Below are 26,545 nucleotides of genomic sequence, written 5' to 3' on the forward strand. Positions count from 1 at the left end.
TCCCTATCCAGAGGAAGTCTTGTTGTTACCTCAAATTCTGTGTATTTTTATCACACTTCTTTTCAACACAGAGTTGTTCTTTTTCTTGGCTCTCTCATTTCTGCTATTTACATGACTGACTTCTGTTATCTCTTGCTGAAAAGTTAGATGTGTTTTGGGACTGGGGTAAGACAAGACACATAGGGGACAAGATTTAAGGAGACGTTGCACTTGCACAACCGTGACAGTGAGTGTCTCCCTGAGGTCTGTGCCCTCAGCACTTCATTACGTCATCCACCCCCGGCCCTGAGTGAGACCACTTCTGACTTGAACACACCACTTGTGTCTGTCTGGCTTCTGTGCTCCAACATCCCTGTTTGACTGAGAAAGTGATGCCCAGGAACATGTGTGCTCGGCATGACAGCTTAACTGCGATGAAGAGGCCCATCTCTTCCATCTCTTCTTCTGAGGGGCCTGCTGCAGAGTGCTAATCTCCTGCATATGGCTGTGTTGCATCACTAGTACACAACATGCAGAAACATAAAGTCCGCTTCTTTAAGCTGGGTTTCCATGTCCCATACAGATTCCTTGGGCGTGGGTGTGGCTGGAGCATTCGTGGGGTAAAACTGGTGGCAGAACCATGCTCAGGCCTGGTCTGCATCACCCTGTAAACATTCCCATTCTTACCCCGCTGTGTTCCCAATGGAAGCAGAGCATAAGTGAGAAAAAACTTGCACCTGGGGAGAAAACAATTCCAGACATAGTACGGTGGTTGAACCAACTGTGTGTAACATTCTAAATGACTTGAATCAAGATTGAGTACGCTAGAAACACACAATTGTTCTGTTGGTCTTAAATCCTACTGAATTACAGGAGAATAAAGAGGAAGTATTTGGAAAATGGATATACTTCTAGGAGAGCAATTGCACATTTTTGGGAAAAACTATAGAGTTATTACTTTATTCCATGTCTTTATCATCTCATTTCCAGATATTCTAATGGATATATATGTTTCTGGTTGACCTCCTGCGCCAATATTTTAAACTTTTTCTATTCATTCTGCATGTGGGATTCCAAAGTGCCACTGGTTCATTTATATTACACGCACAAGGGTAAACAGATAACTGTTTTCTTAACCTTATGAAATACAAATACTGGCTGGGCACGGTGGCTCTCACCTGTCCCGACCTGCAGGACAGTCGAACGGGCCCTGGAAGGGGGAGTGGGAATGGAGGAGACAAGAAAACACGAGAAATGGAGACAAGACAAATAGCCTGATCAAGTCTCGTTTAATGGTGGCGGTGCAACGCCTTATACAGGCTGTCAGAGGAAGCGGTTGGGCCAGGGCGGTGACAGGAGGCTGGGTTTACTCAAATTACAATTGCGCATGCGCCTTGGGTTTGTAATTTTCCCCGGCGCTGGAACGCGCCTGAGCCGTAGGCTGCATATCTTCCTGGGCGGGAAAAAGTTTGCACGCGCGCAGGAACAGTTTAGGCGCGCGCGGGAAAAGCTAGCGCGCGCGCGGGAAAGGTTAGGGCGCGCGCGGGAAAGGTTTGTAATGAAGAACTCGGAAATGTGCCATCTTGTCTCCGCTTTGCGGAGATCAAGCAACAGAGGTCGGCTAATTCCGGGCCTCATGGCTCCGGACACTCACCTGTAATCCCAGCACTTTGGGAAGCTGCAGCAGGCAGATTACCTGAGGCTGGGAGTTCGAGGTCAGCCTGACCAACACCCCGTCTCTACTAAAATACAAAATTAGCCGGGAGTGTTGGCGCATGCCTGTAATTCCAGCTACTCGGGAGGCTGAGGCTGGAGAATCGCTTGAACCCAGGAGGTGGAAGTTGCAGTGAGCCGAGATCACGCCATTGCACTCCAGCGTGGGTGACAGAGCAAGACTCCATCTCAAAGAAAAAAAAAAAGGAAAGGAAAAAAAATGCTTTTCAATATATTTATATTCCATATCATTTTAAATATTAGACAATTTATGTCACTCTGGATGCACTCTAAGTTTAAACAAAGGAAATTAGGACAAAGATAAAATGAGGATTGATTAGTAAGAAAAAGCTAGAGCAAGTTGGTACCCACAATGACAGTCTATAAAAACTTTTACAGCTGTTGATTTTAGTAGAGCAATTTAGTACTGCATTCTTGGTAGGCAGAGTGAATAAGGAACAAGAATCAGTTATAAGATCCCAACTGGCTACAATTTAAAAACATACCTGTTAATCAAGGAGAGAATGGCAATTTTTGGAGATAAGCTCTAGGAGAAATTCTAATCCACGGCATATTGGAAGATGATGCTTTAGCAGTATCTTCATGAGGAACTCACTTGTGAGCCTCACTGGTTGTCTGTAACACTGACTCTCACTTCAAGCCAGTGACATGACTGAGTTCTCTGCATGGCTTTGAAGACCCTTCGAGATCAGGCCATCCTCAGCTCCAGAAGAGCCCATCTCCTCCGTGAACACTGGGGATCCCACTCGTCTTTCTCCTTTCCAGATGCCTTGTTCATAGCATATGGAATCTCTGCATTAGAAGCCACTAATACAGCCACATTTTACGTTTCTACTTTGGTTCTTTGTGAGAAACAACCCCACGTGAGACATAAAATGAGCCACTGATGATGAAGAAAATCCAAGACTGCAGACAGAAAAGTCAATATTTAGGCACAATCAGATTCTAATTGGTTACTGGTGTCAATATCTTAATGTATTGATGATATTCTTTCTACATTTTGGGTAGCAAAGAAAATGGAAAGATGCAAACTCAAGCTTGTAGTTACCTTTATAAAAGTATTTGATTTTCAGGCACCTGATTTGCATAAGTTAAAAACACATTCACTTGGTGGCTAAAGCTTTGACAGACCCGAGTATGAGTGGGCAGCCTTTACTGCCACGGAAAATCTAGCATAAATATTTTGTTTCTGTTTTGCTACTTTTTAAAACTTGTACATATTTAATGTATATGTTTGATGAGTTTAGAGTAAGAATATGCCTATGAAACCAACCAACATCACCATCAGGGCCATAAATGTATCTATCACCTCCCAGAGTTTCCCTTGACTCTTTATTATTATTACTGTTTCATTGTTTGGTAAGAACACTTAACCTAAGGTCTACCTCCTTAGCAATTTTAATTTCACAGTAAAGTGTTGTTAGCCATAGGCACTATGCTGTATGGCAGATCTCCAGAACTTATTTACCGTGTATAACTGAAACTTCGTACCCCTTAATCATCACCTTCCCATTACCCCAACCCCCAGCCCCCGATCACCACTATTCTATCCTCTAATTCTACCAGTGTGATTATTTTAGCTTCTTCATATAACTGAGATCACGCAGTATTTTCTTTCTGTGTCTGGCTTATTTCACCCAGCATTATGCCCTGCAGGTCCACTCATTTTGTTGCAACTGGAAGATTTTCCTTCTTTTTTCAGGCTGAATAATATTCCATGGTATGTACTAGGAACCCAAAATAACTCAGAAAGTTGGTTTCACCAAGGTTAAGGATGCACCAGTGACACAGCCTCAGGAAGTCCTGACGACATACGCCCAAGGTGGTCTGGGCACAGCTTGGTTTTATACATTTTAGGGAGACATAAAACATCAATCAACATATGTAAGATGTACACTGATTTGGTTCAGTAAGGTGGGATGACTCCACCTTACTTGGACCCCCGCCACCAGGTTCCAGGTTGAGAAGAGGCTTCCAGGTTAGAAGAGATAAGGGACTAAAAGGTTGCATTATTTTGAGTCCTTGATCCCCCTTCCACTAACTACACAATTTAGTCTGGCTCAGTGAATCTGCATTTTTACATAAACAATAGGGCAGAGGAAGCAATCAGATATGCATTTGTCTCAGGTGAGCCTCAGAGGAATGATTTTGAATTCTGTCTGTCCTTGTGGGCAAAATGGGAGGGAGGTATGTAGCTTTTTATCTTTGTGGCTATCTTATTTAGGAATCAAACGGAAGGTAAGTTTGTTTGACGTAGTTCCCAGGTTGACTTTTCCTTTGGCTTACTAATTTTGGGGTCTCGAGATTCGTTTTTCTTTCACAGTACAAACTGTGATTTCTTTCTCCATTTATCTATTGATGGACATTGAGGCTGTTTGTATAACTTGACTATAGTGGATAATGCTGCAAGGAACATGGCAGTGTGGATATCTCCTTGAGATCCTGGTTGAAGTGGCATTGCTGGAGGATGTGGTAGTTCTAATTTTTTTTTTTTTTAACAGAGTCTTGCTCTGTCACCCAGGCTGGAGTGCAGTGGCGCGATCTCGGTTCACTGCAAGCTCCCCCTCCCGGATTCACACCATTCTCCTGCCTCAGCCTCCCGGGTAGCTGGGACTACAGGTGCCTGCCACCACACCTGCCTGCTTGTCAGTCATTTGTATGTCTCTTTGAGAAACATCTGTTCGTGTCCTTTACCCATTTTTAAAAATTGGCTGTTTTCTTGCACTTTAGTTGCATGAGTCTCTCACATATTTTGGATATTGCTTTGTAAAAGAACTACATTGGACCCTTATAATACACACAAATTAACTCAAAATGGATTAAAGAGTTAAACGTAAGACCTGAAACCATAAAATACCTAGAAAATGGAAGGAAAAAGCTCCTTGACACTGACCTTGACAATGATTTCTTTGGACGTGACATCAAAATCACAGACAAGAAAATCAAAAATGAACAAGTGAAATTATATGAAACTAAAAAGCTTGTGCACAACAAAGGAAACAACAACATCAAGAGACAACCTATGGAATGGGAGATTAACATAAATATATGGAAAAAATCTGTTCAAGAAAATCAAAGTGAATGCTTTGAATATAACAAATTTAGTACTTTAAGTGCCCATGGAAGAAGTTCATTGCATTCTTTTATTATTTTTTAGTAGAATTTTCTTTTTTTGGCCTGGCACAGTGGCTCAAGCCTGTAATCCCAGCACTTTGGGAGGCAGAGGCGGGCGGATCACAAGGTCAAGAGATGGAGACCATCCTGGCTAACGCGGTGAAACCCCATCTCTACTAAAAATACAAAAATTAGCTGGGCGTAGTGGCGCATGCCTGTAGTCCCAGTTACTCGGGAGTCTGAGGCAGGAGAGTCACTTGAACCCGGGAGGCAGAGCTTGCAATGAGCCAAGATTGTGCCACTGCCCTCCGGCCCCAGTGACAGAGCACAACTCTGTCTCAAGAAAAAAAAAAAAGAAAGAATTTTCTTTTTTTGTGGCCAGGTGCGGTAGCTCACGCTTGTAATTCCAGCGTTTTGGGAGGCCAAGGCGAGTGGATCACTAGGTCAAGAGATTGAGACCATCCTAGCCAACATGGTGAAAACTCGTCTCTACTAACAATACAGAAATTAGCCAGGCATGGTGGTGTGTGCCTGTAATCCCAGCTACTCAGGAGGCTGAGGCAGGAAAATCACTTGAATCCGGCAGGCAAAGGTTGCAGTGAGCAAAGATTGTGCCACTACACTCCAGCCTGGAGACAAAGCAAGACTCTGTCTCAAAAAAAAAATAATTATTATTATTATTAATTAAAAAAATTTTTTTTTTATTTTTAAAATTACTTTAAGTTCGGGGATACCTATGCAGAATGTTCAGGTTTGTTACATAGGTATACACGTACCATGGTGGTTTGTTGCACTATCAATCTGTCATTTAGGTTTTCAGCCTCACATGCATTAGGTATTTGTCCTAATGCTCTCCCTGCCTTTCTCCCTCACCCCGCAACAGGTCCCGCTGTGTGATGTTCCCCTCCCTGTGTCCATGTGTTCTCATTGTTCAACTCCCACTTATGAGTGGGAATAGGCAGTGTTTGGTTTTCTGTTCCTGTGATAGTTTGCTGAGAAAGATGGTTTCCAGCTTCATCCATTTCCCTGCAAAGAACACGAACTCATTCTTTTTATGGATTATGTTATTCCATGGTGCATATGTGCCACATTTTCTTTATCCAGTCTATCATTGATGGACATTTGGGTTGGTTCCATGTCTTTGCTGCTGTAAATAGTGCTGCAATAAACATACGTGGACATGTGTCTTTACAGCAGAACGATTTATAATCCTTTGGGTGTATACCCAGTAATGGCATTGCTGGGTCAAACGGTATTTCTGGATCTCGATCCTCGAGGAATTGCCACACTGTCTTCCACAATGGTTGCACTAATTTACACTCCCACCAACAGTGTAAAAGTGTTCCTATTTCTCCACAGCCTCGCCAGCATCTGTTGTTTCCTGACTTTTTAAATAATTGCCATTCTTTCAAAACTTTAACCTAACAGCATTTAAATCCAATTCAAAAGAAAATCAATTGGTCAGGCATGGTGGCTCATACCTCTAATCCCAGCACTTTGGGAGGTCGAGGCAAGCAAATCATTTGAGGTCAGTAGTTCAAGGCCAGCCTGGCCAACATGGTGAAGCTCCGCCTCTACTAAAAATACAAAAATTAGCCGGGTGTGGTGGTGTGTGCCTGTAATCCCAGCTACTTGGGAGGCTGAGGCAGGGGAATCACTTGAACCCGGGAGGCGGAGGTTGCAGTGAGCCAAGATGGTGCCACTGTGCTCCAGCCTAGGAGACAGACCAAGACTCCATCCCCCCCCCAAAAAAAAGAAAAAAAAGAAAATCAATTGACTAGACAGGTGTGAAACAAGAGCAAAAATATAAATCTATTCAATATATTTATTTTCTGAACATAATGAAAAAAGTTATGTATTATAACCTTTTTTACAAAGGCAAAAATTCTTACACTCATTAATTACACTTCGCATTGTCTACTTTTAGAAAAGTAAAAGCTGTAAAACACCTAAACGAGGTTATCGCTATGTGATTATACTACCTTCTCTATCCTTCCACCCTTCGCCCAAGCACACGCATTTTAGGATGGAAAAGCAGCATGACAGGAAGCTTCCTGCATCAGGCATGAGACACCTAACGAAGAGGTTCATTAAGCTGAACGGTTGTCTTGAACCACATGTGGCCAGCTGGAACTGCTGGAGGTTGTGAGCGTGATGATGGAGGTTCTGGTCCCTCTCATGTTGGACAGATTGCTGACAGCCATGGCTGAATGGAGGGATACAGGAGTGGAAAGCCTTTGTTCTAAGAGTTGTAGGTTTTGCATATGAATACATAGCTGAATTGAAGTAAAAGGCAGAGAAGGAATATGTAAATCTTTGGAAATTTTTGGAAAACAATGTTTTCTTCAATTAGGGCTTTTGTGAATAACAGGAGGCATTAGGTGTCAGGAGAGACTTTAAAAAATATTGTGCCAATTTGTGGGTAAGGCTCAGAGCTGAGAACAAGGCATCCCAGTTACTGCCACCTCTCAGGACACGTTGGTTCCCACAGGCTTGGTGGGAGTCCTGAATTCAGAAGAACAAACCCTCCCCCAGACTCTTGTCCCACAGTGGACATCAGAGCAGGACCTAGGGTGGAGGAATGGTCCCCTAGTTGGGGAGTTCCTGAAAAGATCCTAGTCTTGTTCACCTCCCTAAAGCCAAAGGATGTAGCCCTAGGAGAAAGGATTACTCCTGGAGGTTGGGAACCTAAACCCTAAAGTTTGGAATGCGTGAGTGAGTACCTTACTGGGAAGTTGCTAAGCTACACACCTGGCAGAGAAGATGAGGGGCTGAGGCTGGAGAAAAGGGAAGACGAGAACATGGAGAGCTGAGAAAGCAGTCTTCAAAGAGCAGCCATTTCTAGCATGGGGCATGGCAGAGGTCCACGCAATGGCTATGGAGTTAACAGCGCCACAGCAGGAGGCTGAGGTTAAGCCATCCTGCTGGTTCCACCATCTTCACACAAATGCCTACTGAGTAAGGGTATCTCTGCAAAAGGAAGTTTGGTCAGAAGCTGGGGAGAAATGTGACGTCAGTTTGAAAAGGATCTTCCACGCCAACGAACTTTGCAGAAACGAGGCCCTGGGCTCGGAAGATCTTGCAAAGATCCCAAAGATTCACTCCTTGAAGGAATCATCATTTGTACACCTGCCACATAAAGGGAACCCATGGCCAGTCGAGAAAGGGGACTGCACCCACACCACAGGTAGCCGAGGCAAGGGATAGCTCTGTCCTGCTCCTGCTAGAAAAGGGAGGGATGTGTGAATAGAAGGCCTCTCCTTATATTCAGTGTGCATGCGCATGTGTGGGGAGACATGCGTGCACACACACACGAGGAGAAAAAGGTCTTTCATTTAAAAGTGATTGAACATAAGAGTGCAATTTAAACTGTAACTTCTCCCACCCAAGTCATGACAATCAAAAATGTCTCCAGACATTGCTAAATGTCCCCTGAGGGGAAAATCCCTCCAGATTGAGAACCCCTGGTCTAGAGAAAGACCTTAGCATGGAGTGGCAGCAACTGTTTTCTTCTTTCATCTGTTACTTACACATTCTATGCCACAAAGTGAAAATTAAAGGGAACAAACCTACTGACAAGTCATGGAATGAACAGATGTTTTCTGGCAGAATCGGGAAAAAAGCCAGTGGTGCATTGAAAATTACTAGAATTTCTCCTCTGTGGGAGAATCTGGGCAGGCGACCTCAGCAGGCATGGGACTAGATGTGCTTGATTTTTATATCAAATATTGATTGATTTTATTAGGTGTTGTTCCATGGTGTTTTTTCAACTAATGTCCAGACTGAGCAGAGAGGCAGCCTGTCTTTGCTTGTCATAAAATGAACTGTAGACAAATTTGCAGTTGATGTAGAAATAGTGTTAAAATGCATAGACATTACGTTTTCAGCCTGGGGTCATGTTTATATGTTCTAAATGCTCTTTTCTCCACTTTTTGACACGTAAATAACCATTTTTCAGGCCTAGGTCACATGAAGCCCTCTGTGGCATGGTCCTGTTCCCACAGGAAGGTGCTGTCTGTCACTTTTCTGGGCCTACCCAGAGCTCTGCCCTGGCACTCTGTACTTACCTGAACTATATACATGTCTTCCTCTAGATCTATGATCTATAAATTTACAATCTTCATGTCCAGCAGTTAGCACATGTCCAGGCACAGTTAGGTGCCTAATTAGTACTTATTGAATGAATGAATGAATCGTCAGCTGAAATGTATGCACATCCATGTTTCAGTTACGCCCCACATGGTGGGGCTCCCTTTTCTCACTCTTATATAACAGAGAAACAATATTCAGTGACACTCATTAAAGCACCGTACAAGAGACTTTGCTGAAGGAGGGATCTATGGAGTCCCATGGGTGTAGGGCCCATGGCAATGGGATTTCATAGTGGAGGAGAGAAACTGGGCTGCAAATACAGCATGGGCAAGTGGGAATTTATAACCAAGGGCATGGTGGGGGCCAGTGGATGGAAAATTACTAAGAGGAAACAGCAGGACTGGGGGGATTCTGGCTAAACCTATTCCCTAATAGGATTCTTGCTGAAGACAGGCCAGGCTGATGAGGCATCACCTGCGGGATGGTGGAGGATGACAAACCTGATTGGGTATTGCAGGTGATCAGATATTGAGGGCGGGGAGCTCTTACTAAACTGACTTAGCAGGGTTCTTGCTAAACTGCCCTTTATGAGGAAGTGCACAGATGGGCCGTGGGGAAGGTTCAGGAGCATGAAAAAATTTTGGTCAAGCCAAGAATCTGTCATCTAAAAGGAGTGTCTTTTTCAGTTGGAATCGGGGACATGCAGGGGTCTCAGCCTCCTGTCTCCCCAGCTTGGTAGCCGTGGGCTGGTCCACGTTCCTCGTTGCTTTGCGTTCCACGGGGTGCATGGATTTGGTCCCCACACTTCCTGCCCCACAATGACCACATGTTCCTTTCCCCGGAACTCATTGGCTGGGCCCACCTGGAAACTGAAGCCATCCACAGCTCACCCTGCTGTTACTTCCACAGCAGCTGTGCCCCTGCCTCCACCCTTACTTACTTGCCATCAGAGCCTTGCTTTGGCCTATGTCTGCTAAGAGATGGCGACCCAATTTCCAGCCTAGGAGGAAAGTCACCATGAAGTCATGCCGACCTTATCACCTTTGGTTTAGGGGGAGCGTCTGACCGAATTCCGGCAATGGAGCCATGAGGAATCTGGGAGCCCCTGAGAAAGAGTTCCGCACCGACATAAAAAAGCGAGAGAAGAGTTTCACAGCTCTCCTTCCACTGGTGCTGTCCTGACTGACGTGAGGTCACCTTAGGACCAGCGAGGAGCGAGCCCGAGGGCAGGATGTGTGCTGGGGATGGCAGTGCCAACAGATGGAGGTAGGCGGTTCTGGTAGCACCACAGACCCCGGAGCGGACTGACCCTAATGTGCTCTCTCTTCCAGATCCTTGCTTGTGAGATTTAACTGTTTAAAAGGTGAACAGGGTTTTCTATTAACTTACAGGTAACTGTACCTTGCACAAAAAGATTGTTTACTGAAACATTCTTGGAACCGTACAAACCCCTCAGTATCAGTAGGTGGGAGTCCAGGGAAGGGCCATGAAACTGGTATCATGCCCAGATTTAGCTTAACCAAGGAGCAAAACATTCCTGCTTCTGCCTTTGAAAGGAGGGGTCCCTTATTTCTTTGCTGTTTTTATACTTGAGAAAATCTGATCAGCAGTTCTTCCTGTTGCTCAGTGTATACACATGAGGGCAGGTGGTTGGGGGATGAGGCAGGGTGAGTGGAACTATAGGCAAAAAGGAGAGCAGCACTGAAAATCTGTTGCTGAAGTCACAACTTCCTTTCAAGGTTGGAGACCTCAGGGCTCAGCTCTTGGCTGCTTCGCTGGCCTCTCTCATAGCCTTAAATCCCAGCCAGAGTCTGATGTCTCTGCAGGATTTCCCTCCCACTACCTCTCCTGTGAGCTCCTGGTGACATAGTCCTCAGCCCTCTCCATACATCCACTTGGATGTCTCAATGTCATGTCCAAGTTAATGTGTTCAAACATGAACTCCTGGTTTTTACTTCCCAAATCTCCTTCTCTTTAAGCATTTCCAGTCTATGAGGCAGCAAGTCATCCACCCACCCATTCAGGCCAAAATGTCACAATTGTCCTAGGTTCTTCCTGTTGTTTCAAATTTACATGAAGTTGATCATAAAATCTATAGACTCTGACTTCACTCTCCTTCTGAAATCTTACCCCATTTCACCTCTACCCCCACCCTGGATCAAGCCACCATCTCCTTTTGCCTGGGCTGCCAACATGGCCCCCACCTGGTATCCTTGCCTTGGCCTTTGCCCGTCTTCAGCCTATTCTCCTGCAGATGCCCAATTTATCTTCCTAACTCATAATTCACATTAAAGTCCTCCAGCATATTTGTATCACACTTAGAACAAAATATAAGAGCCTTTCCTCACTATGCTACTCTGTGATGTATTCTAAATGTTACATTGCATTGACCTAATGAGCCCGAAAAAAGTGTCATGAGCAGATACATAAGCATTCCTGGATTGGCCGTGGGTACATCAATTCCTATGGATACATGGTGCAAATCCTTAGAATAATTGATATGTCTAGAGAAATAATAATGTAATGATGCACATTCCGGTCGCTGATATTTGAACCCTCCAAACCTCATGTTGAAATTTGATCCCAGTGTTGGAAGTGGGACCTAATGGGAGGTGTTAGGGTCATGGAGTCAGATCCCTCATGAATGTCTTGGTGCTGGGAAGTGGGGGTCATGAGTGAGTTCTTGCTCTGTTGGCTCCTGTGAGAGGTGGTTGTTAAGAGGAACCTGGCACCTCCCCTCTCTCCTGCCTCCTCTCTCAACATGTGATCTGTGCACATTCCACCCCACCTTCCTGCATGAGCGGAAGGAGCTTGAGGCCCTCCCCAGGTGCACACGTCCGTGCCACGCTTCTGGTACAGCCTGCAGAACCGTGAGTCAAATACACTTCTTTTCTTTACAAATTACCTAGCTTCAGGTATTCCTTTATAGCAATGCAAAAATGGACTGAGGCACTGAGTGACTCAGAGCACCCTGTTTTCAGCTACTCTGCTGATTCCATCAGGAACTGAGACCTGTTATGGTCTTATATCACGGCAGTGAGCCTTGCCCCATTACTTGTGTGTATCACCTAAACACTAAAAACTAAGTGACTACTTTGTGGGCAAATGTAATATCGATTCCATCAGAGTTACTGGAAATACATTGTGTATTCAAGCTTTTCCAATCGCTAAACATTTTCTGTGATGTCAGTCCCTGTGGTAATAAACTGTTGCTCGTCCAATCTGGGAATGTGGTGCACCACTAAAGTCTAATCAAGGTTTGGAAAAGATTCACACATTTCTGAATTTCATAAAGGTCTAATTATTTTGCCATTTCTCTCATCCTAAATAGAATTGAAATGCAACGAGTGAGAGCCCACAGGGATTCTCTTAGTGTCCAGATGGGCATTTCTGCTTTTCATTATGACGGGCTGGACTGTTGAAAATTAATTGGCATTTTCAGCTGTGCCAGGTTGTCAGCCAGCTCACATATACAACTGATGACTTAGGACTCACAAACCATTTATCCTTAAACAGTAATTCCACATTAATAATTTGTTCCAACTCATTTAGATGTCAATTCTTAAGCTAGAAAAAATCTCACATAAAATGTAAAAAGTTGACTGACTAGTAACTTCTTAGTCATCTTTGAATAAACAAATCAGGAATGTTGCTGGCCTACATGAAGTACTGCCTGTATTCAGAAAAGTTTCTGGAGTTGCCAGGCATGGTGGCGCATGCCGGTAATACCAGCAATTTGGGAGGCCGAGGTGGGCAGATCACAAGGTCAAGAGATCAAGACCATCCTGGCCAACACAGTGAAAAGTCGTCTCTACTTAAAAAAATACAAAAATTAGCTGGGTGTGGTGGCACACGCCTGTAGTTCCAGCTACTTGGGAGGCTGAGGCAGGAGAATCACTTGAACCTGGGAGGTGGATGTTACAGTGAGCCAAGATTGTGTCACTGCACTCCAGCCTGGGTGACAGAGCAAGACTCCATCTCAAAAATCTAAAAATAAAAATAAAAAAAGAAAAAAGAAATGTTTCTGGAGCATGGGAAATGGCATTTACATACTAAGATGTAATTCCTACAGATCCAAAATATTTTAAGTTGTATTCTTATTTGTTTACACAGCTTTGGAGGGTTAATAGAGAAAAAATATAAACCTAGACATTTTTGAATAATAAAATTTTACTGTTGAGTATAATTTTTGTTTGAACTAAATGCTTTGAAATACTCAAATGCATTTGTGTGTTATGGTGGTTATGGTGTGTGTGTATGTGTATATCTAAATTGTAAAAAGGAGTGTGAGGAGTGTGAGTCAGTCAACTAACACAAAGTATTTTCTTCTTGTTTTTGATATCAGAGCTATAATAATTCAGTAATAAGTATCACGACTGTATGTCAATCCTCTAAAATTTGTTTTATTTGGGAAACAGTGAAAATGTGCAGGAAATATGATTTTCGTATCATATGTTCTCACTCATGTGGATGTTAAAGAGGTTGATCTCACTGAGGTAGAGAGTAGAATGATAGATTCGAGAGGTTGGGATGGGCGTGGAGGTCAGGGGGATGCGATAATGAGGAGAGGCTGGTCAATGGGTATCAACATACAGTTAGAAGGAATAAATTCTAGGGTTCAATCACAGAAATATTAGTGGGGTGACTACAGTTAACAATGAAGCACTGTATATTTCAAAACAGCCAGAAGAAAGGACTTGAAATGTTTCCAACACATGGAAAGGGTAAAAGGTGGTGGACACCCCGAACACCCTGACTTTATTATGAAATATCACACGTACCCCATAAATATGTAGAAATATTATGCCTCAATTAAAAAGAAAATACAGTTTTGGGTAATTGAGTAAAACAATTGTTTTCAAACTTTGTTTTGGCTCAGGGAGAATTGATTAGAAGCAGTCAGCAAAATTTAGTGCTTATCTCTTTTAATGTAACCACACATCTACTATTATTTGGATAATTAGGCTTGTGACAGTTTAAATGGTCGTATCAGAACAGTCGAGAAGTAGAGAGATCTTAAACCTAGTTCAATGATTTGTTTAGTTTTTTGCTTCAGAACATGTCTTTCAAATGAGATGTCACCTGCAAGTTGGATGAATAAAGCAGTTTGAAGCAGACATTCTTGGGGCAGGAAGGGTGCTGGGGCCCGGACCCTTCTTCCATCCCCTCCTCTCCCTGTGGCAGGTGCTGTGCTGGGTCTAGGGAGTGTTATGCCCAGACCGTTTATTCCCCGAAGAAGACCACCAGAGTCCAGAGTCAAAGCCAAGCGGCAAGGATCTTTAATGCAAGTTCGAACTTGGTCCCTCCGTTCCACAACATACAAGAGGGCCCTGAACAATGCGTGCGCTCGCTTTTTATAGTCCGATGTAAATAGGACTTGTCAGGTTACAGAAGAACAAGGGAATTCTTTAGGTTACAGCTTTACAATTGGTTAACATATTAAGTTATACATTTAGCGGTGATCTATTGGTTCCCGTGCTTTCAGTAAAACTACAAACAGCTGTGTCGTTATCAGGGATTTTTTTCCAGGTGCTGTTTTTCTAAAGTTGAGATATATGGTGGGACGTGTTTGTACTGGGCTCAGGAAGTTGAGAGATATGTGTTGTTTGTACTGGGCCCAGGAAATTGAGAGATATATGTTGTTTGTACTGGGCCCAGGACTGAGGAATGTGCCTGATTTCCTTCATTTCTTTCAGGAGCAGCTTCCTGTGGCGAGAACCTTGGTGCACACTGTCACAGAGACAATCTCTCCCTCTCAGTGACGTGGCCGCTGCAGGGCCCAGCTGTCAGGACTCAGCCCATGGCTTGTTAAGTTTTCTTATTTAAAACATGCTTTTTAAAATCGAGTTTAAATCTAGGCTCCTTGTAATTACCTAGTTAAAAACCTGACATTAGTAATCTTGTATCCACCAAGATACATGACATGTTAACATGACTTATGTGTAAAGTGCAGTGATGAAAAATGTGGTTTGTTCTGCTCTTGCTCTAACATATGTACCACTCCTTGAATATAGATATGAATTGGGAAATGGAACATTATTCATGTAATAGATATTACATTCAAGTTAAAACTGCATGCACATAAGTAGAGTATGCACAGGCTCTAAAGGCCAGAAGCAAAGAAACATAATTTGTCCAAGAGATCTTCAATCTGAAAAAACAAGAAAATGATGTGGACCCACCAATGAGTAAAAATACGAAACAAAATAAAATAGAGGATGGAGTTCTTCTTACTTGGAGGAAAGGGGTGAGATCAAGAAGGAGCTCACAGAAGACTACAGAAAGTGAGAATGCTTATTTTTTTAATATATTGTTTTATTTTATTTTTGAGGAGTCTTGCTCTGTTGCCCACGCTAGAGTGCAATGGTGCAATCTTGGCCCACTGCAACCTCCGCCTCCCGGGTTCAAGCGATTCTCCTGCCTCAGCCTCCCAAGTAGCTGGGATTACAGGTGCCTACCATAACACCCAGCTAATTTTATATTTTTAGTAGAGATGGGGTTTCACCATCTTGGCCAGGCTGCTCTCAAACTCCTGACCTCGTGATCCACCCACCTCGGCCTCCCAAAGTACTGGGATAACAGGCCTGAATCGCTGTGCCCGGCTGAGAATGTTTATTTTTAAAACTGAATCGGTACATTCATGCTGATTATGTTGTCATTGTATGTAAGTTGTACAGATTTTATGAATATTATTTTGTATCTATGCCTACTTGGTTCCCTTCCAGAGTTACATATGCTGTGTAAACTAATGAAAATACTGCTTAAAATATTTTGGATTTGTAGAATACATCTTAGGATGTAAATGCAATTTCCCATGCTCCAGAAATGTTTCTAAATTGGTTCTGTTTGCATCTTTTTGCGTATTATATAAATGGAAGAATATTGCATGTATCGTCCTGCAGCATTACTTTTTTTTTTTTTTTTCCTGAGATGGAGTCTGGCTTTGTCGCCCAGGCTGGAGTGCAGTGGCGCAATCTCGACTCACTGCAAGCTCCGCCTCCCGGGTTCACGCCATTCTCCTGCCTCAGCCTCCCGAGTAGCTGGGACTACAGGCGCCCGCCACCACGCCCGGCTAATTTTTTGTATTTTTAGAAGAGACGGGGCTTCACCATGGTCTTGATCTCCTGACCTCGTGATCTGCCTGCCTCAGCCTCCCAAAGTGCTGAGATTACAAGCGTGAGCCACCACCGCACCGGCCAACATTACTTCTTTCATGCAATATTATGTTTCCAATTTTCACGTACATTGTTTCTCACAGCTGCAATGTATTCCTTTTCTCTACTGTATGATATTCCACTGGGTGCGTATCCATGATTTATTGATCCATTCTGTGGATAACGTACACCGAATTGTTTTCCTTCATTTCAGTACAACAAACAATGTTTCAGTAAATGTCTATGTACGGTGCCTTCTGATTCTGCAAGTCCTCTCCAAGATACAAAACTAAGAGAGGCAGATTTGAGTGGTAGAGTATGTATATCTTCTACTATTTGAATGAAAATAATACTGTATTCAAAAGTGTTTGTAGCAATCGATACTCCCTCCAACAATGTGTGTCTAGGTTGCTCCACATCCTTGTTAAGTCTTAATGCCATCCCCAACTTTTCAGCTTTTGCCAATTGGGTGGGTTCCTGATCAGAAAAGAAGTTAATTGTGAGAGTTTATTATCAATATAATAAACCAGTGGTCACAAACCAAATCTCATAATCGAGGAGGCACATGGTTCTAATTTCACTGAGATACAATTCATTTCAACGTTCTAAAAAAAAAAAAGCACAGTTTATGAATGCAAGACATTGGTAGGTTTATTGTCAGATATCTCATAAGGGAGGACAAGCGCTGTTTTGGTGCTTGAAAGAGTCTCAGACTCTACATGCTTCATCTGTGGTTTTCTTCAATTAAGAGCATTTTGCCTGGTTGCATTTTGACTCAAAAACCTCTATGGTACCCATCAAATGAGTAACACACACACACACACACACACGCACACACACACACACTTTTATCCTATAAGAATGGTACTCTAGGCCGGGCGCGGTGGCTCACACCTGTAATCCCAGCACTTTGGGAGGCCGAGGCGGGTGGATCATGAGGTCAGGAGATCGAGACCATCCTGGCTAACATAGTGAAACCCTATCTCTACTAAAAATATAAAAAATTAGCCAGGCGTGGTGGCGAGCACCTGTAGTCCCAGCTACTCGGGAGGCTGAGGCAGGAGAATGGCATGAACCCGGGAGGCGGAAGTTGCAGTGAGCCGAGATTGCGCCACTGTGTTCCAGTCTGGGCGACAGAGCGAGACTCAGTCTCAAAAAAAAAGCATGGTACTCTATTCTCATTTGGGTTTGCAGGAGGTTGTTTTGCTAGACTTGAGAATCTAACAAATGCTCTTGAGAGGAGCTTTGGTATAAGGACCTAGAGCCTGAATTCAAAGAAAACAGCTCTGGTTCTGTCACATGCTAGCTTTGTGGCTTTGCAATTATTTTCTCTATATATCTCAGGTTCTATCTCATTAAAATAGAGGTATCTTTGCTTGCCAGGAAGGTTCCTGGGACAACTGCCGGGGATAGAAATGTGAATGGTTAACATAGTGATAGACTTAATAAATCATGTTATTGTTATTATGTGAGGGCTTCAAATGAAAGTTGAAGTCACAAGAAAGCATCCCCAAAGCACTGAATCATGGATGTGAAAATAGGAAACTAGTCCAGAGATTACTGGAGATGACTCTGATTTCAGGCCAGTGACTTTGTACCATATGAGGCCTAATGATCTTTGGTTATTCAGGTTTGCAGGCTTCCATTTGACCTTGTTTAAGTTTCCAAAAGCAGAAGTAGTCTTGGCTTCTCTTTCTGATATCTGGCATAACTTTGCTAAGAGACAATTTTATTTGAGAAAAGAAAAGAACTTTTATCTGAGACATGCAAGTCCTTTTAATTATCAGGCCCAAAGAGACATTAAAATGAGGCAGCAGTCACGTCCTCTTCCCTGCTTTGAGCTCTGTACTCCTCTCTTGGAACTGCTTGCTTTGGCTACCAGCAGCTATAAATTAACTTAATAATGCCACACCCTACAGCTTAAGGCTGAATAGCCAATCATTAACCAATGTTATTTCTCGGAAGCAGTAAGGATTCCTGACAAACCACTTTGTATCAGCCCGCTCCCTGTCCCTCATTGTTCGCCTTTATAAACCCACTTGTAACTGCTGCTAATTTTAGTGTATATGGTGGCGACTTCAATCATGCTCCCGTGTTGTGGTCTCAAGCTTGGCCCAAATAAACTCGACTAATAATAATTCTGCCTCAGCTTCTTCCTTTTAGGTCAATACATTTCTTGCTCTAAGTCACTCTCAAGGTGTTCTATGTCTTATTTCATTTTACTTTTTTTTTGGAGACAGAGTCTCGCTGTATCTCCCAGGCTGGAGGGCAGTAGCACCATCTTGGCTCACTGCAACCTCCTCCTCCTGGGTTCAAGCAATTCTCCTGCCTCAGCCTCCTGAGAAGCTGGGTTTACAGGCTCCTGCCAACATGTCCGGCTAACTTTTGTATTTTTAGTAGAGGCGGGGTTTCGCCACGTTGGCCAGGCTGGTCTCCAACTCCTGACCGCAAGTGATCCACCCACCTCAGCCTCCCGAAGTGCTGGGATTACAGGTGTGAGCCACCGCACCTGACCATATCAAGGTGTTTTAAAACATAGGTTTCATTGCTATGCAGGTATAGCGAAGTCAAAAGATCAGGAGATGACAGCGCTTGAAAAGGCAGCTTGTTACTCACAGTTGGGTGGGCGGGGGTTACGCACAGTTAGGGTGGGGGTAATGGGGGTAGTGGTACTCCATGCCACACAGGGCCACCTGGGGAAGCACCAGGTTGGTCGGGAGGCAGAGGGAGCAGGAGGAAAATGTGGGCTGTAGCCTGTATTGTGATTTCTGTGGGAAAGAATGAGTGAGGCAAAGTAAGCAGAATTAGGATTGGCTATTTGAGTAATTTTGGTGGCTTGGGGTGTAGAGGCTATCCAGAGTTGTTTGGTTCCCATCTCTCAGATGACTTGGGGCAGAGGAATATTGGTTGGATGTCTGAGCCTGATGAAAGAGTGGAGGGCTCTGGGCTGTGGGTCATCAGGTTTGCATACGAAAGGCGTGCTTCTGGGCGGTGTTTGCTATCTCTAGGAGTGAGCTTTACCCTGGAGGGGCAGTCCCTCCACAGTCAGTGAGATCCAAATGCCAGAGCACCAAGAATATAGAAAATAAGAAACTACAATTAATACACAAGGTACCAATGTAATATTGGGTTTCTTTCATTGCATAACCCATTTATTCATTTATTTACTTTACTATCACCGATTATTCTTTCTTTCTCCATTTATCAGTTAGTTTCATTTTTTTTTTTTTTGAGACGGAATCTGCTCTGTTGCCCAGGCTGGAGTGCAGTGGCGTGATCTCAGCTCACTGCAAGCTCCGCCTCCCGGATTTACACCATTCTCCTGCCACATCCTCCCAAGTAGCTGGGACTAAAAGCACCTGCCTAATTTTTTGTATTTTTAGTAGAGACGGGGTTTCACCGTGTTAGCCAGGATGGTCTCGATCTCCTGACCTCGTGATCCGCCTGCCTCAGCCACAGAAAGTGCTGGGATTACAGGCTTGAGCCACTACGCCCAGTCTTTTCTTTCTTTCTTTTTTTTTTTTTTTTTTGAGATGGAGTCTTGCTCTGTCGCTCAGGCTGGAGTGCGGTGGCTCAATCTGGGCTCACTGCAACCTCTGCCTCCCGGATTCACGCCATTCTCCTGCCTCAGCCTCCCGAGTAGCTGGGACTACATGCACCCGCCACCACGCCCGGCTAATTTTTGTATTTTTAGTAGAGATGGGGTTTCACGGTGTTAGCGAGGGTGGTCTTGATCTCCTGACCTCGTGATCTGCCTGCCTTGGCCTCCCAAAGTGCTGGGATTATAGGCGTGAGCCATCGCACCCGGCCAGTTAGTCTTAACTTTCTACCTTCAGAAGGGATGTTAGGTGAGGCCCCTGTGCTGGTTTGGATTGCTAGAAGCAACACGAGTGTAGCAAGTGCCTCTGCGTCCACTCCCATGCCCGTGGGGCAGGGTTACATAGGTACAGAACCAGCCGACTATCTTGACCACTAGGCAGTACAGCGGCACTCCCTGTCAACTCCAGCCTTGGCAGAGCAGGTGAAGGTACAATCTCCTCTACCAGTTTCTTAGGAATTGTGACATCAAAGTTTAAAAGTATAGTTACTCCTCTACCAGTTTCTTAGGAATTGTGACATCAAAGTTTAAAAGTATAGTTACAGATTCTTGTTTCAGGGGCATTCCTATTTCTGGCACCTGCAGTTGCAGCCATTGTCCCAGAACACGGCATCAGGTAGGAAAAAAGAAAGGAGAAGTGATGTGGGGAGCGATTTGAAAAGTGTTGTTGTACCGGTATCTTCTCACTGTGAGAAACATTGTATAGCCACACCAGCATCCTCCCCTACCTCCTCCTCTCCAGGTCCAGCATCCTCCCCTACCTCCTCTTCTCCAGGTCCAGCATCCTCCCCTACCTCCTCTTCTCCAGGTCCAGCATCCTCCCCTACCTCCTCTTCTCAGGTCCAGCATCCTCCCCTACCTCCTCTTCTCCAGGTCCAGCATCCTCCGCTACCTCCTCTTCTCCAGGTCCAGCATCCTCCCCTACCTCCTCTTCTCCAGGTCCAGCATCCTCCACTACCTCCTCTTCTCCAGGTCCAGCATCCTCCGCTACCTCCTCTTCTCCAGGTCCAGCATCCTCCCCTACCTCCTCTTCTCCAGGTCCAGCATCCTCCCCTACCTCCTCTTCTTCAGGTCCAGCATCCTCCCCTACCTCCTCTTCTCCAGGTCCAGCATCCTCCGCTACCTCCTCTTCACCAGGTCCAGCATCCTCCCCTACCTCCTCTTCTCCAGGTCCAGCATCCTCCACTACCTCCTCTTCTCCAGGTCCAGCATCCTCCGCTACCTCCTCTTCTCCAGGTCCAGCATCCTCCCCTACCTCCTCTTCTCCAGGTCCAGCATCCTCCCCTACCTCCTCTTCTCCAGGTCCAGCATCCTCCGCTACCTCCTCTTCTCCAGGTCCAGCATCCTCCGCTACCTCCTCTTCTCCAGGTCCAGCATCCCCTACCTCCTCTTCCAGGTCCAGCATCCTCCGCTACCTCTCTTCTCCAGGTCCAGCATCCTCCCCTACCTCCTCTTCTCCAGGTCCAGCATCCTCCCCTACCTCCTCTTCTCCAGGTCCAGCATCCTCCCCTACCTCCTCTTCTCCAGGTCCAGCATCCTCCGCTACCTCCTCTTCTCCAGGTCCAGCATCTCCCCTACCTCCTCCTCTCCAGGTCCAGCATCTCCCCTACCTCCTCTTCCAGGTCCAGCATCCTCCGCTACTCCTCTTCTCCAGGTCCAGCATCCTCCCCTACCTCCTCTTCTCCAGGTCCAGCATCCTCCGCTACCTCCTCTTCACCAGGTCCAGCATCCTCCCCTACCTCCTCTTCTCCAGGTCCAGCATCCTCCACTACCTCCTCTTCTCCAGGTCCAGCATCCTCCGCTACCTCCTCTTCTCCAGGTCCAGCATCCTCCCCTACCTCTCTTCTCCAGGTCCAGCATCCTCCCCTACCTCCTCTTCTCCAGGTCCAGCATCCTCCGCTACCTCCTCTTCTCCAGGTCCAGCATCCTCCGCTACCTCCTCTTCTCCAGGTCCAGCATCCTCCCCTACCTCCTCTTCTCCAGGTCCAGCATCCTCCCCTACCTCCTCTTCTCCAGGTCCAGCATCCTCCCCTACCTCCTCTTCTCCAGGTCCAGCATCCTCCCCTACCTCCTCTTCTCCAGGTCCAGCATCCTCCGCTACCTCCTCTTCTCCAGGTCCAGCATCCTCCCCTACCTCCTCTTCTCCAGGTCCAGCATCCTCCGCTACCTCCTCTTCCAGGTCCAGCATCCTCCCCTACCTCCTCTTCTCCAGGTCCAGCATCCTCCGCTACCTCCTCTTCTCCAGGTCCAGCATCCTCCGCTACCTCCTCTTCTCCAGGTCCAGCATCCTCCCCTACCTCCTCTTCTCCAGGTCCAGCATCCTCCCCTACCTCCTCTTCTCCAGGTCCAGCATCCTCCCCTACCTCCTCTTCTCCAGGTCCCCCAGAAAGGAGAGGAATCACGCCAGGGGAGACGTGCTGTTGGTGCCCCTCATGTTCGGTGTGGCCACATACTCAGAGGCATACAAGTTAGCGCTTCATGCTTTTCTCTCTCATGGTGTTAAGTAACACATGTTTCAGCTGTCCATCCCAGTTCTCTATGAACTTATTACTCTGAGGATAATAGCTCTATAAAATGTATTCCATAGGCTGAAGAAATGTGACTCAGTGGCTCAAATGGGTGACTTTATTATGTTATAATAAATAAAAGTATGCAGCTAACATGTTGAAAGAAATGTTAATCACTTTTTAGTGAAAAAGAGCCACATAAGTGATGGTAACAGACTTAGATATTACCACATATTTTATTTAATGTTTTATCGGCCAGCATGCACAGCTACAGATAAAACTTGGATGCAGTAAGATATAACGTCATGAAATCGTATGAAAAGGAAGACAGAAATTCATCACATAAATGATATTCAACTCGACAATGGGTTGTATGATTAACTAGTATAGAGTGGGTCTTGTGACGTTCAAAAAGAGTTGAAAAATAGGTAGACAACTGAAAGAAAAAATATATTTTGTGGGCAAAGCTATCAAGGTCGTAGGATTAAAGAAGGTTGGGCTGAACTGCCAAATACAATTATGTTGCGTTCCTTTTTCTAGAAAGTCTGTGGACAGTGATTTTTACATTAAACCAACATGTGGTAAACAATAATTGTCAGCAAGATCATTTCTGCAGCATCATTGATCTGTTCTCAATAAAAAAAAATCATTTTCTCTACATCAGTTTCTCTTTATTTTTCCCTATCCTTCAGAGCGAAACTTTCTTCTTCCTCTCTTCCCAAGAGAAGTCCTGCCACCACAGCAATGTCACACTTTCTCCTCTCAGAATAATTTGTAATTTTTCAAGTATTGATGGACTACCTACTATAGAGGTCTGTCACGCGCTGGGCACTGTGATAGGCACCTGTGGACGGGATCCTGGGCTGGAAAGTAAGGTACAAGATGTAGAAGGGAGAAAATCATGTACGCGAATAGCTGTAACACAGAACAGAATGGGATAGCTGACATAAAGACACACAGAATGTGTGGGTTATAAGTGCCTGTTTATGGGGGCAGTTGCAGGAGCTGAGGTTTGATTATGGGCAGGATAAGGACACAGGCACATTCTATGGCCCTGCCAAGAGAACAAAGGGGCAGAGGCGTGCATACAAATCTGGAGGCAGCTGCTCCAACTCCTAAGTGGTGTAACCAAACAGCCCAGCCTGAAAAGGCTCTTTAAAACGTATTTCTCCTTTTTCCTTTCTTCCCAGTCTCAAGCTGAAACCTTGAAACACTCTCTAGAAACCTTTTTCCTTGGTCTTAAAATATAGCCTTGAAAGATACTTGGAAACCCCACTTCCTTCCCTTTCTCACCGTATTTTCCTTTACCCCAGGCGCATTTATCTAGCTGTATGGTTGTATAGCCCACACACGTTTATCTAATTCATCTAAGCACGGAACGTATCTAATTATGTGCTGATTTAGAAGTGCCAGGGCCTAACCTTAAGACAGACCAAGCACGGGGCCCCAGCTGCAAAATCCCAGCGATGACCTCAAGGTGGTTACTCAACAACTCGTCAATTGTGGAGCCTGCACTCCAAGTGGACCACAGCTTGAAAGAGGCACCAGAACAAGACAGCAGACCTTGTGCAAAGCCCCCTACCACGGGCCTCCCGGTCCACTTTCCCCCCACCTTTTTTTTTTTTTTTTTTGAGACGGAGTCTCGCTCTGTCGCCCGGGCTGGAGTGCTGTGGCCGGATCTCAGCTCACTGCAAGCTCCGCCTCCCGGGTTCACGCCATTCTCCTGCCTCAGCCTCCCGAGTAGCTGGGACTACAGGCGCCGCCACCTCGCCCGGCTAGTTTTTTGTATTTTTTAGTAGAGACGGGGTTTCACCGGGTTAGCCAGGACCCCCTTTCAAGCCCTTCTACCCAGCCTAAAGTTTGAAGTGATTTCTGGGGGCGTAACATGTAAACCGCCTGCTTCCCGCTGCTAGCTTTGGAAACAAAGTAACTTTCCTTGCACAGCACACTTCCTCCTTGTTACTGACTCTGCAAGAGGTGAGCGGCTGAGTCTGCGCTGGGTTACTTCAAGGGTGTGTGTGTGTGTGACTGAAACCAGTGCTTCTCATCTTGATCATCAGGGTTGGTAAAAAATATTTGGCACCTCCCGTGAATCAAATCCAGTTTTAAAAGATGAAAGCATATATTAACTTAGATACATCTTGTTTACCTTGATAACTTAATACCTCTCATGGTGCCTAGCAAACAATAGATTCTCTGTATATGGATGGAAGGATGGGTGGATGAATACAGAATTAACTTAATATTCTTTTCACTAGATACGTTTTTCTTTTTTTTCTTTCTTTCTTTTTTTTTTTTTTTTTTTTTTTTTTTTTGCTGTTGAGACAGAGTCTCTCTCTGTCGCCCAGGCTGGAGTGCAGTGGCATGATCTCGGCTCACTGCAAGCTCTGCCTTCCGGTTTACACCATTCTCCTGCCTCAGCCTCCCAAGTAGCTGGGACTACAGGCGTGCACCACCACACCAGGCTATTTTGTTTGTGTTTTTAGTAGAGACGGCGTTTCACTGTGTTAGCCAGGATGGTCTCAATCTCCTGATCTTGTGATCCGCCTGCCTCGGCCTCCCAAAGTACTGGGATTACAGGTGTGAGCCACTGTGCCCGGCCCCATTTTTCTTTTAACACAATACTTTCTGCTTTTACATAGGATTCTATACATGTTTAATGAACAAAAAAATTAGTTTTAATGAAAACTTCATTTGAAACGATGAATTAAACGTGTTACCAGCCTCCCAAGTACGATGCCGGAGACTTCCAACACTGCTGTGTTCTCAAGGATAAGATCCAGTTAACATGGAGTCATTCTCTCTTCTTCAATAGCTGCTTACGGTAAATAAAATCGCTTCCTCCTTTTAATATTTTACATAAGAGAACATTTTAAAATTTTATTCTAAAAAAAAAAAAAGTATGAGAAAGAATGATAGCCCTAAGTGAATTTTCTCACTGTGCTTGAAGCCCTTCCCAATTTTGTGTTCTGTATATTTAGGATGGCTGTTGAGTGGGAAGACCAAGGAGCCAGAGCAGCACCACAGCTGCTGTGCCTGCCAGAGGAGAAGCAGGTGTTCCGGTTTTTTGTTCGTATTCTTTAAGGTCAGTGAACTGGCTGGTTTCCATTTCTCATCTTAGCCTACATCGTTCTTAAAGGTTCTGTCTCACAAGGAAATTGTTCAAGAGCTTAACCAGTGAGTGTGGCTATCCCAAGTGAAATGGAGAACTAGACCAGCATCCCTCATGAGCCAGGCACAGTCCTCACTTTTACCGTAAAATATTGACATTGTGAATGTAATTGTTTCTCTATACAGCATCTGCACAAATTCCGTGTCTTAATGTATTAGTTCGGTGTTTCTCGTTATTTGGAAATCAGGCCTGTTTTGATAAGCATGTAAGAAAATAGCATAGTCAGAAACAATGTCAGATATATCAAGAGCAGGAGAGTGACAATGGGCAGAGCTTTCTTCCAGGCTTTGGGGGTCGTTGACAATAGGCTAGCTGAAAGATGAAAAAGGAAAGGTAATGATGGGTCACCCTAAGGGAGCTGCTAAACTAGTTGTGAGGTAAAATAAAGAGGTCTGGGACCAGAGAAACAGAAAGACTGGGACTGATCTAGGCTAGAAGTAAGATCTAAATTAAAAGAACAAAACAAATTAAGCCTCTGATTCCTTCTCTGGAGAGACTTCAATGTGTGCTTGTCAAAGTGAGTTGTTTTTTTTGTTTTTGTTTTTTTTCTGTTATGAATAGTTAAAAGTGCAGGGGAAAAGAGATATCTTTTCCTCAGCCATTGCTACGTTCATGACTGAGGCCCCTATAACAAAAGACAAATAGACAAGAGGAAAGCGTAAAACTTTCTAATAAGTTTTACATGACAAGGGAGACTTCATGAAAAATAAAGAACCAAAGAAGTAGAAAACCTGTGTATTGGTCAGGTGCAGTGGCTCATGCCTGTAATCCCAGCACTTTGGGAGGCCGAGGTGGGTGGATCACGAGGTCAGGAGATCGAAACCATCCTGGCCAACACGGTGAAACCCCGTCTCTACTGAAAATACAAAAAACTAGCCGGGTGTGGTGGCGGGCGCCTGTAGTCCCAGCTACTTGGGAGGCTGAGGCAGGAGAATGGCGTGAACTTGGGAGGCGGAGCTTGCAGTGAGGCGAGATTGTGCCACTGCACTCCAGCCTGGGTGACAGAGCGAGACTCCATCTAAAAAAAAAAAAAGAAAAGAAAAAAGAAAACCTATGTATTTCTTATGCTACATTTGATGTACAGTCATGAAGAAAATATAACTGGACAAGGTAGGTAGACCTCATGGTAACACACTGAAGGAAACTTAGCAAGTCTTTTGTGCAGGTTATTCTCTGTGTCCCTGTGTCTTCGGAG

Source organism: Trachypithecus francoisi, unplaced genomic scaffold (assembly GCF_009764315.1).
Source record: "Trachypithecus francoisi isolate TF-2019V2 unplaced genomic scaffold, Tfra_2.0 Lachesis_group16, whole genome shotgun sequence".
NCBI classification, from domain to species: Eukaryota; Metazoa; Chordata; class Mammalia; order Primates; family Cercopithecidae; genus Trachypithecus; species Trachypithecus francoisi.